Below are 12730 nucleotides of genomic sequence, written 5' to 3' on the forward strand. Positions count from 1 at the left end.
TGGCGCTAAACACGTATCCTGTTAGCGTCACAGGAGTACGCAGGCCCCACTGGGGCACGGGAACTGCTAGTGGACTCCAAGCACTCACAGAACTCCTCTCCGGAGGGACTGGAATTCTAAAGGCACTAGCACCTGCCCTGAATTCAACTACACAAACTCCTCTCCCGAGAAGCTGGAATTCTAAAGGCACTGCCTGCCCTGAGCACATACAGCTGAGACCATACTACCATTAGGTTCCTCACACACACCAAACATAAATGATCTTAGTGCATCGATTGACGTGCCAAAGATCCTTTTATAGTTTCTGTCAATCTGACAGGACCTTGCTCACTGGCCAATCCGGAGGCAGACCAGGACCTGAGAATGTGACGGACGACCACTAACGAGAAGTCGACCAACGAGCATGCTCAGTAGACCAAAACTTGGACTTATAAATATATGTAAAAGGGGTGCACCCCTATACTGATGATGATACAGGGTGCAAAACTTAGTCTGTAGGGCAAACTAGATACAGCAAAAAAGAGAAAAGACTAGACTAATGATGGTATGCACACCCGAAAATTATAAAAAATCTGAAAACTTTTATTATTACACCTCAAGACAGACACAGATAAAACCATTTAAAAGGGCCTAAGATATAGGACCGATAAGCGACACCCCTATATATCGCAAATAAAGTATAGTACAACCAAAAAAACATTGTAATTATAAGCAAATATGCATAATATAATAGGCTGTACAGATATAAATAACAAAATGTTTCTTGCTCATAGGTTAAATAAGTCAAGTCTCCTAGTATTGAACCAAAACAAAAAGAATGTCATGACACACAATGTGCTGCAAACATATACACACATAATTGAAACCCTATAAAATAGGCATGACTATAATGAGTAACAGTGTTATCTAAGCATGCTCAATGCCTGAAAAGCCCAAATACCAATATTCATATCACAATGTTAGGCTTGAATGTTGTCACAGACCCCACAATGATATATACGCCTATACATTACATAACAGTATTGTCTGAGCATGCTAGGTACCTGGAAAGCCTAAGTCCCAATGTGCACATTACAATATTAGGGTATGTGTCCACGTTCAGGATTGCATCAGGATTTGGTCAGGATTTTTCATCAGTATTTGTAAGCCAAAACCAGGAGTGGAACAATTAGAGGAAAAGTATAACAGAAACATATGCACCACTTCTGCATTTATCACCCACTCCTGGTTTTGGCTTACAAATACTGTGGAAAAATCCTGACCAAATCCTGATGTAATCCTGAACGTGGACACATACCCTTAGGCTGACACATAAGCATAAACCCCACAAAGATGTTTGTCCAAATACCTACGTGGACCTGGTCCAACAGAAATAGGCAGCAACTGATAACAAATAACGTGTAATTCCGCCTGTAATTATATCTGTACAGCCTATTATATTATGCATATTTGTGTATAATTACAACTTTTTTGGTTGTACTATACTTTATTTGCGATATATAGGGGTGTCGCTTATCGGTCCTATATCTTAGGCCCTTTTAAATGGTTTTATCTGTGTCTGTCTTTTTTGAGGTGTAATAATAAAAGTTTTCTGATTTTTTATAATTTTCGGGTGTGCATACCATCATTAGTCTAGTCTTTTCTCTTTTTTGCTGTATCTACGAAACCTGGACTTAGTCTTAGGAGTGACTGCTCGCTGCTGAGTATTGCCAGTTACTATAGCTGAACCTGGAGAGGCAGCAGTAATCAAGTGTACAGCCCAGATCTGAGCAAGATGCTGAGACCGATGTCTTTGCTCAGCAGCATTCACTGCATTTGAGACTAAATGGGGGACTGCAGGAGAAGACAAGGCTTGGGATCCATACTGTGCAGAGGAAGAATCCTGGCACCTAACACACACACCTGCTAGATAAGTATACACTGTTTATTTAACCAATATAACTTTTTTATCTCATCTTTATGACACATGCCAACATCAGACGTTAAAAAATTATTGGCACTGGTAAATAGTGATGTTTGCTTCTCACAACTACTAGATAAATATAGTATACGCTATTTATTTAGCCAATAGCAGAGTAATTTTTTTGTTATATATCACGTTTATGACACACACCAAAAGCAGAACCAGGAAAATTATTGGTAAATAGTGACGTTTGAATATTTCTGCAGGCTTTGCGCCAGTCGCACAACTGCTAGATAAATATACGCTATTTATTTAACCAATAGAATTTATTTTAAAAATCGCCTTTATGACACATGCCAACAGCAGACTCAGGGAAATTACTGGTAAATAGTGACCTTTGCATATCTCATTAGGTTTTGCACCAGTCGCACAACTGCTACATAAATATACGCTATTTCTGCAATAGTAAAGGAATATTATTTAGCTGTAAAATTTAGTAGTGTGAACACAGCATTCAAGGGGTTGTCCATCACTTTCTAAACTTTTCTTAATGTGGCCAGGTAAGAATGAAATGGTAAATGGTTGTGGCTGTGGGTGTAGTCAAGGGTGTGGCACAAATGTTGCCTCATGTTCTTTCCCTCTTTCTCTTCTTCAAAAGTTGGGATATATGACTTCTGATACCACCAATGATGCTAGGATTGGGGTTCAGCAGCACATCCTAAACAAAATGAAGGTACACATACTCAGCCTCCAATCCATTCATTGTCTGTGTGACTGCCAGAGAAGGTATTTATGGGGCACAAAGCAGCACATTGCATAGGGGTCACGACTAGACATGAGCGAATATGTTCGGCTCCCTCCTTATTCAGCAAGCTCTGCTTCATCTCTCTGGTTGTGTAACTACAAGCTGCAGATGTGTTCCGCCCACAGCCCCTCCTTCCTCTTCCTGCAAGCTAGCTCTTCTTTTCACTGTCAGCCCCTCCCTCCCCCCTGCATTCAGCTGTAACATGAGTTCCTTTACATTTTTGGCCTCTGCATCGGCCGAGCCATCACACTGTGCTTTTTCTAAGCTCTAACCCACAGGATCCGAGATATAGATTTTGGCTTAACCGGGTGGCACAGCCACCCCATGTTTAGACTTAAATGTAAGCTACTGTTGTGAGAAGGCATATAATACTTTTGTCGTCCTTCCACAAGCCCCTCCCCAAGAGTTATGAGTAATAGAAGATTTGACATAACTTCCAAAGGGGAGTGCATTCCAGGGTGCAACTCACTCAGTGAGGTCATGGAGCAGAGAAATATAACATTGATGAGCTGAGTTAGGAGCAGTTTTGCCTTGGGAGTCAGCTGAGAGAGGCTCTGCAAATCTGCTCTGATGCATTGGGATGTGTCTCCCTTTGCCCCACCACATGACTTGCCATTGTCTGAGAGAACTGTAAGTGCTTTACACTTTTAATTCATTTTATTTTGTACTCGTTGTGTACATATTGTATTTGTCTCATCTTGTAATATTATTTTTATACTTTTTGCCTAATCTTTTTGTAGTAAAAGCTATAATATTTACTAGTCTTGTTTTCCTTGCTTTAAAATGTACTCCCAACGTCCTCTGAAGTAAATTATGCTACTTATTGGGTTGGCTTTTGACTCTCTATTAATCATAGTAATAGGAGCTGGTGGCAGGGAAGTGTCTTTAACTTTTGGGAAAACTGGCAGTGATGGACGGCGTTTGATAATTGTAATTCCTGCCTGAGCGGGAGTAGTTACATCTCCCTCATTGCTTCGTGCTCAATAGCCAGTACACACCGGGCAGCCTTTCTGGCGACTAATTATCCTAGGTGCAATTCCCTGACTTAACTGAGGATAAAGGGGGCGCCAGAGAGCTGCAAGTTCCAAACCGGAACTGGGAAGTGGCACATAAATAAATCCCTGATGAGCAACTGGGGGAACCAAACACCCCCGTTTCATGACAGCAAGGTATAGCGCTTACCAAAAAAGCTGCAGAGGGAACCAGGTTACCTGGAGCACTCCAATAATCTGCTGTTCAATTCCATTTCTACATGTGCTCCGATGTGTGACAGTCACAACACACAGGTTCTCCATACATGTCCATACATGCCGCTGCGGCGCCAGACACCTGATTATCGGAGCTCTCCAGGTATCTAGGTTCCCACTACAGCTTCTTTGGTAAGCACTATAGCTTACCGAATAAGGAGGGAGCTGAACATATTCACTCATGTCTAGTCACGACCTACACTCACTGGCCACTTTATTAGGTACACCTGTCCAACTTCTTGTTAACACTTAATTTCTAATCAGCCAATCACATGGCGGCAACTCAGTGCATTTAGGCATGTAGACATGGTCAAGACAATCTCCTGCAGTTCAAACCGAGCATCAGTATGGGGAAGAAAGGTGATTTGAGTGCCTTTGAACGTGGCATGGTTGTTGGTGCCAGAAGGGCTGGTCTGAGTATTTCAGAAACTGCTGATCTACTGGGATTTTCACGCACAACCATCTCTAGGGTTTACAGAGAATGGTCCGAAAAAGAAAAAAAATCCAGTGAGCGGCAGTTCTGTGGGCGGAAATGCCTTGTTGATGCCAGAGGTCAGGGGAGAATGGGCAGACTGGTTCGAGCTGATAGAAAGGCAACAGTGACTCAAATCGCCACCCGTTACAACCAAGGTAGGCCTAAGAGCATCTCTGAACGCACAGTGCGTCGAACTTTGAGGCAGATGGGCTACAGCAGCAGAAGACCACACCGGGTACCACTCCTTTCAGCTAAGAACAGGAAACTGAGGCTACAATTTGTACAAGCTCATCGAAATTGGACAGTAGAAGATTGGAAAAACGTTGCTTGGTCTGATGAGTCTCGATTTCTGCTGCGACATTCGGATGGTAGGGTCAGAATTTGGCATAAACAACATGAAAGCATGGATCCATCCTGCCTTGTATGGAGCATCTTTGGGATGTGCAGCCGACAAATCTGCGGCAACTGTGTGATGCCATCATGTCAATATGGACCAAAATCTCTGAGGAATGCTTCCAGCACCTTGTTGAATCTATGCCACGAAGAATTGAGGCAGTTCTGAAGGCAAAAGGGGGTCCAACCCGTTACTAGTAGTGTTGAGCATTCCGATACTGCAAGTATCGGGTATCGGCCGATACTTGCTGTATCGGAATTTCCGATACCGAGATCCGATATTTTTGTGATATCGGGTATCGGGTATCGCAACAACATTAATGTAATAATGTGTAAAAAAGAGAATTAAAATAAAAAATATCGCTATACTCACCTGTCCGACGCAGCCGGGACCTCAGCGAGGGAACCGGCAGCGTTGTTTGTTTAAATTTCGCACTTTTACTTGGTTACGTGAAGTCCCGGCTTGTGATTGGTCAGGGCGGCCATGTTGCCGGGACGCGGACCAATCACAGCAAGCCGTGACGAAATTACGTCACGGCTTGCTGTGATTGGTCCGCGTCCCGGCAACATGGCCGCCATTAACCAATCACAAGCCGTGACGTCACGGGAGGCTGGACATGCGCGTATTTTGAAAAGCGCGCGTGTCCAGCCTCCAGTGACGTCCCGGCAACATGGCCGCCATTAACCAATCACAAGCCGGGACGTCACGGGAGGCTGGACATGCGCGTATTTTGAAAAGCGCGCGTGTCCAGCCTCCAGTGACGTCCCGGCAACATGGCCGCCATTAACCAATCACAAGCCGGGACGTCACTGGAGGCTGGACACGCGCGCTTTTCAAAATACGCGCATGTCCAGCCTCCCGTGACGTCACGGCTTGTGATTGGTTAATGGCGGCCATGTTGCCGGGACGCGGACCAATCACAGCAAGCCGTGACGTAATTTCGTCACGGCTTGCTGTGATTGGTCCGCGTCCCGGCAACATGGCCGCCCTGACCAATCACAAGCCGGGACCTCACGTAACCAAGTAAAAGCGCGAATTTTAAACAAACAACGCTGCCGGTTCCCTCGCTGAGGTCCCGGCTGCGTCGGACAGGTGAGTATAGCGATATTTTTTATTTTAATTCTTTCTTTTACACATTAATATGGTTCCCAGGGCCTGAAGGAGAGTTTCCTCTCCTTCAGACCCTGGGAACCATCAGGAATACCGTCCGATACCTGAGTCCCATTGACTTGTATTGGTATCGGGTATCGGTATCGGATTGGATCCGATACTTTGCCGGTATCGGCCGATACTTTCCGATACCGATACTTTCAAGTATCGGACGGTATCGCTCAACACTAGTTACTAGCATGGTGTACCTAATAAAGTGGCCGGTGAGTGTATATGCCTCCATAAAGTAATAATAGGTGGCACTATTACTATATGGAGGCATAGAGACGGTAACAAAATAACATTGAGGTAGAAAGAGTATGGTGGTGGTTTTTGGGGACACAAAAAAGTATATAAGTAAATAATTGTATTAGCAGAAATATATTCCTCACACTTTACAGTTAAGCGGGGACACGTACAGACAGTAAAGACATTACCGATGAACACATAGTTCTGGTCCAGAAGAGAATTAATAAGAACAGTAAGAGTTTTTGCAGTTTTAAATGTGAGAAAAGGATGGATTTTGAAGATGTTTTTAAGGTGCAGGTGACATGAGCAAGTGAGTGATTAGATATAATGTGCAGTGACCTTTGAAGCTGAGTTTGAGCCAGAAGTTCCGGTCTAGAACGAACTGGCTGTTGCTACAGGGTAACGAAAAGGAGACACGTTTTAAAGAACAATGGTAGAAAACTTTATTGATACATATAAAAAAACAATTAAAATATTATAGCCAATAGTGCTTAGTAAGCCAAAAATAGCAACAAAAGGCGTCACCAACGAGAGGGTAAGGTGTTTACAGAAATAACTATATAAACACAAAACATGCCACGATGAGATGGATAAGGATAATGGATCATAGACAGAGGGGAAGTATAAAATAATCACCACCAGTAAGTATAAATAATGTCCCACAACTATGAACCATAAATCCTTACTGGTGGTGATTATTTTATACTTCCCCTCTGTCTATGATCCATTATCCTTATCCATCTCATCGTGGCATGTTTTGTGTTTATATAGTTATTTCTGTAAACACCTTACCCTCTCATTGGTGACGCCTTTTGTTGCTATTTTTGGCTTACTAAGCACTATTGGCTATAATATTTTAATTGTTTTTTTTATATGTATCAATAAAGTTTTCTACCATTGTTCTTTAAAACGTGTCTCCTTGTATGTTTATATCTGCTTTCACGTTGAACCTGTTTTCCATTAGTACTGATTAAGATACCATTATAGTACCTTTTGGTTAGTGTTTAGACTATAGTGTTACAACTGGAGGTATCTTCTAGTTGGAAATATCAATATGGTGTGAGGGTAACGAAAAGGTTGCTTTGAGGACCAGATTAAGGTTGAGCGACTTTTCATTTTTTGAGATCGAGTCGGGTTTCACGAGTGAAATCGGCCGATCTTATTGAAAAGTCGGGGTCGGGGATCGGCCAAAACACAAAACCCAATGCATTTCAATGGGGAAGCATACTTTTTTAATATTTGCTTCAGCGCAATAATGTTGAAAAGCCGGTAATTCAATTGCCAGCTTTTCATTTCTCCTGCCTAAACCCGACATGATATGAGACATGGTTTACATACAGTAAACCATCTCATAGCCCCCTTTTTTTTGCATATTCCACACTACTAATGTTAGTAGTGTGTATGTGCAAAATTTCGGCGCTGTAGCTATTAAATTTAAGGGTTAAATCACGGAAAAAATTGGCGTGGGCTCCCGCGCAATTTTCTCCGCCAGAGCGGTAAAGCCAGTGACTGACAGCAGATATTAATAGCCTAGAGAGGGTCCATGGTTATTGGCCCCCCCGTGGCTAAAAACATCTGCCCCCAGCCACCCCAGAAAAGGCACATCTGGAAGATGCGCCTATTCTGGCACTTGGCCACTCTCTTCCCACTCTCACTCCCGTGTAGCAATCCATTTGAGGTTTATTATTTTTCCAAGCGAGGGTGTTCCTGATGGATTGAGAGAGCAATAAAATATTAAAACAACCGGTGTGTTTATTTCATTAAAATACTTTTTAATCATGTGTGTGTGTGTTTTTTAACCCTTTCAAACAATTGGATTAATAATGGATAGGTGTCATAATTGACGCCTCTCCATTATTAATCTGGCTTAATGTCACCTTACAATAGCAAGGTGGCATTAACCCTTCATTACCCCATATCCCACCATTACAGGGAGTGGGAAGAGAGTGGCCAAGTGCCAGAATAGGCGCATCTTCCAGATGTGCCTTTTCTGGGGTGGCTGGGGGCAGATGTTTTTAGCCACGGGGGGGCCAATAACCATGGACCCTCTCCTGGCTATTAATATCTGCCGTCAGTCACTGGCTTTACCGCTCTGGGGTACACAGGCAGCATTGGTGTGGTCAGTGGAGGACAATTGGAAGGAGGGACCGCAGACAGACTTCCTAGGCCTAAAATAATAACATAGGCTCTATGCAGTTTTAAATTGGTTACAGGGGTACACAGGCAGCATTGGTGTGGTCAGTGGAGGACAATTGGAAGGAGGGACCGCAGACAGACTTCCTAGGCCTAAAATAATAACATAGGCTCGATGCAGCTTCCATGATGTGGCAGGGGTACACAGGCAGCATTGGTGTGGTCAGTGGAGGACAGAAGGAGTGTCTGACACAGTAAGTACCCCGAGTCCCAAAACCTAAAGTGATGTTAATGTATCCAAAACAAAAATAACCCCCCCCCCCCAAAAAAAAAGGGTGGCATACTTAGGTACAGGGGTGTGCTCCTATGCTGACTTTCAGACATTGTAATTTGGCGCAAAGTATTTACTGGTGCAAATGTAGGACAGGGCCCCTGACTATTTTAACTAGCATCATACATGTCATCAAACTGTTATTGTCTGTGCCAGGCATGGAAGGATTTCAGCGCCTATACTAAACAGTGGTGGAGCAGCGACAGATAATTTAGCAAGTGGTAGAGCACTGTTTGACCTTGGGGGGGGGACACTCTCTCCTGGCCGGCGGTACAAGCCCAGGGCCCCTCATGTTACAACGGTGTGTCTGACGTTGGGTGCGCGCCACCACCGCCAAAGACACTTCATTGTACTATGAGGGACCCAGTGCCAGTCCCGTCGACCAAAAGTGGGCACACACACCTCTTCAGACAAACGGCACTCTGACCGGTGCTTGTGACAAGTGGCGAGACCACGGCCCCGTGGGGGGAGTTAGTTCATTTAGGGAGGTGAAAACATGTCGTATTCTGGACAAACAGCAGCTGCAAATTAAGAGATTGGAACAGTCAGTAACACCAGTCCCAAAGCAAGACCTTTTTACAGGAAAGCTAGGTGTCAGCCGGGAAAGGTGGGGCAAAATAATTTGAAATCCATGAGTGGTTCATTTTTATGAAGGTTAGCTCATCAACATTTTGGGTAGCCAGACGAGTCCTTTTTTCAGTCAGTATTGAACCAGCAGCACTGAATACTCTTTCTGATAGCACACTAGCTGCTGGGCAAGCAAGCTCCTGCAATGCATATTCAGCCAATTCAGGCCAGGTGTCTATTTTGGATGCCCAGTAATCAAAGGGGAATGACGGTTGAGGGAGAACATCGGTAATGGAGGAAAAATAGTTAGTAACCATACTGGACAAATGTTGTCTCCTGTCACTTTGAATGGATGCTGCTGTACCTGTCGTGTCTGCGGTCATTGCGAAATCACTCCACAACCTTGCCAGAAAACCCCTCTGTCCTACGTCACTTCTGATCTGTGCACCTCTAACACCTCTGCCCTGTTGCCCCCTGCGGCTCATGTGAGAACCATCACTGGCGCTGTGTGCTGGGAATGCCTGCATCAAACGGTCTACAAGAGTAGCTTGTTTGGTTGCCAATATCTGTTCGAGGTTCTCATGTGGCATGATATTTTGCAATTTGCCTTTATAGCGAGGATCAAGGAGGCAGGCCAACCAGTAATCATCATCTGTCATCATTTTTAAAATGCGTGGGTCCCTTTTGAGGATACGCAAGGCATAATCCGCCATGTGGGCCAATGTTCCAGTTGTCAAGTCAGTGCTTATGCTGGGTTGAGGAGCACTTTCTGGCAAATCCACTTCACTTGTCTCCCTCAAAAACCCAGAACCCGGCCTTGCACCGCCAGCAGTTTCTATTGCACCCTGAGAAGCTTCCTCATCCAACAAATAGTCATCCCCATCATCCTCCTCGTCCTCCTCCTCTTCGCCCGCCACCTCGTTCTGTAGACTTCCCTGAGCAGATAATGGCTGACTGTCATCAAGGCTTCCCTCGTCCTCGGCTGCAGACGCCTGTTCCTTTATGTGCGGCAAACTTTGCATCAGCAGACACATAAGGATGCTCATGCTTATTATGGCGTTGTCTGCACTAACCAGCCGTGTGCATTCCTCAAAACACTGAAGGACTTGACACAGGTCTTGGAGCTTAGACCACTGCACAGCTGACAACTCCATGTCTGCCATCCAACTGCCTGCCCGTGTATCCTCCCACAAATACATAACAGCACGCCTCTGTTCGCACAGTCTTTGAAGCATGTGCAGTGTGGAGGTCCACCTTGTTGCAATGTCGATGATTAGGCGATGCTGTGGAAGGTTCAAAGCCCGCTGATGGTTATGCATACGGCTGGAGTGTACGGGCGAACGGTGGATGTGAGAGCAAAGTCTGCGCACTTTCAGCAGCAGGTCGGGTAACCCCGGATAACTTTTCAGGAAGCACTGCACCACCAGGTTTAAGGTATGAGCCAGGCAAGGAATGTGTTTCAGTTGTGAAAGGGCTATGGCAGCCATAAAATTCCTTCCTGCAAAAAGAAAAAAAAGAGCACCCATGCTGCGAGACTGAGCCCCCATGACTCCAGACCGCGCCGCCCCACCAGCACAAAGCCACAGCAACAATGGCCGCCACACAGCACCAGCACCAAAATGAAAAGGAGCATTTAAACTCACCTTCCTCCAGCTCTTCAGTGAGAGCCAAAATGGGCTAGACCCCTTACTTTGCAGTCTCCTGCTAATTAAAATCACCTGAGCCAAATGGGAGGAGTGCTGGTCCAAAGAAAGACAAGTACCGTATATACTCGAGTATAAGCCGACCCGAGTATAAGCCGACCCCCCTAATTTTGCCACAAAAAACTGGGAAAACTTATTGACTCGAGTATAAGCCTAGAGTGGAAAATGCAGCAGCTACCGGTGAATTTCAAAAATAAAAATAGATGCTCCATACCGTTCATTATGGCCCCATAGCTGTGCCATATAGTGCTCTGCACCATTCATTATTGCCCCATAGCTGTACCATAGAAAGCTGTGCCATATAGTGCTCTGCACCGTTCATTATTGCCCCATAGCTGTGCCATATAGTGCTCTGCACCGTTCATAATTGCCCCATAGCTGTGCCATATAGTGCTCTGCACCGTTCATTATTGCCCCATAGCTGTGCCATATAGTGCTCTGCACCGTTCATTATTGCCCCATAGCTGTGCCATATAGTGCTCTGCACCGTTCATTATTGACCCATAGCTGTGCCATATAGTGCTCTGCACTGTTCATAATTGCCCCATAGCTGTGCCATATAGTGCTCTGCACCGTTCATTATTGTCCCATAGCTGTGCCATATAGTGCTCTGCACCGTTCAGAATTGCCCCATAGCTGTGCCATATAGTGCTCTGCACCGTTCATTATTGCCCCATAGATGTACCATAGAAAGCTGTGCCATTGCTGCTGCTGCTGCTGCAATAAAAATAATAAAATGACATACTCACCTCTCTTGCTTGCAGCTCCTCAGCGTCCCGTCCCGGCGTCTCTCCGCACTGACTGATCAGGCAGAGGGCGGCGCGCACACTATATGCGTCATCGCGCCCTCTGACCTGCACAGTCAGTGCGGAGAGAGAGACGCTGGGAAGACAGAGCGGCGCCCGGCGCGTGGAACGCGGACAGGTGAATATGCGATACTTACCTGCTCCCGGCGTCCCGCTCCTTCCCCCGGACAGCTGGTCTTCGGTGCCGCAGCCTCTTCCTCTGTCAGCGGTCACCGTTACCGCTGATTGGAGAAATGAATAGGCGGCTCCGCCCCTATGGGATCCACTCCCATAGGGGCGGAGCCGCCTATTCATTTCTCTAATGAGCGGTCCCACGTGACCGCTGACAGAGGAAGAACTGCGGCACCCGGAGATCGTGGGACGGGCAGGGGGAGCGCCAGGAGCCCCGGAAGCAGGTAAGTATGCCTCAGCGCCCTCTCCCCCTCACCCGCTGACCGTGACTCGAGTATAAGCCGAGAGGGGCACTTTCAGCCCAAAAATTTGGGCTGAAAATCTCGGCTTATACTCGAGTATATACGGTACATGCTTTGTGCAAAAAGAAAAAAGGAGCATGAACCGCACATCCCAAAATCATACGTTGATCTAAAGCCACTAGGCAAAAATTTAAATACTGAACATGAGGTTTTCAGTTTAACATTCTGATCAGACTGTATGAAGCCCACTGCCCCTTCACGGCAAACCTCGTAGTGGGTCCTAACGCCCTAACGGAGCGGAGCCGTGCGGCGACCACCGCCGCAGCAGCCATGCACCAGCAGGGCGGACGGCCTGTTGCCCCACAGCACCCATGCTGCGAGACTGAGCCCCCATGACTCCAGACCGCGCCGCCCCACCAGCACAAAGCCACAGCAACAATGGCCGCCACACAGCACCAGCACCAAAATGAAAAGGAGCATTTAAACTCACCTTCCTCCAGCTCTTCAGTGAGAGCCAAAATGGGCTAGACCCCTTACTTTGCAGTCTCCTGCTAA

This window comes from Ranitomeya variabilis, chromosome 1 (genome assembly GCF_051348905.1).
Source record: "Ranitomeya variabilis isolate aRanVar5 chromosome 1, aRanVar5.hap1, whole genome shotgun sequence".
Taxonomy (NCBI): Eukaryota; Metazoa; Chordata; class Amphibia; order Anura; family Dendrobatidae; genus Ranitomeya; species Ranitomeya variabilis.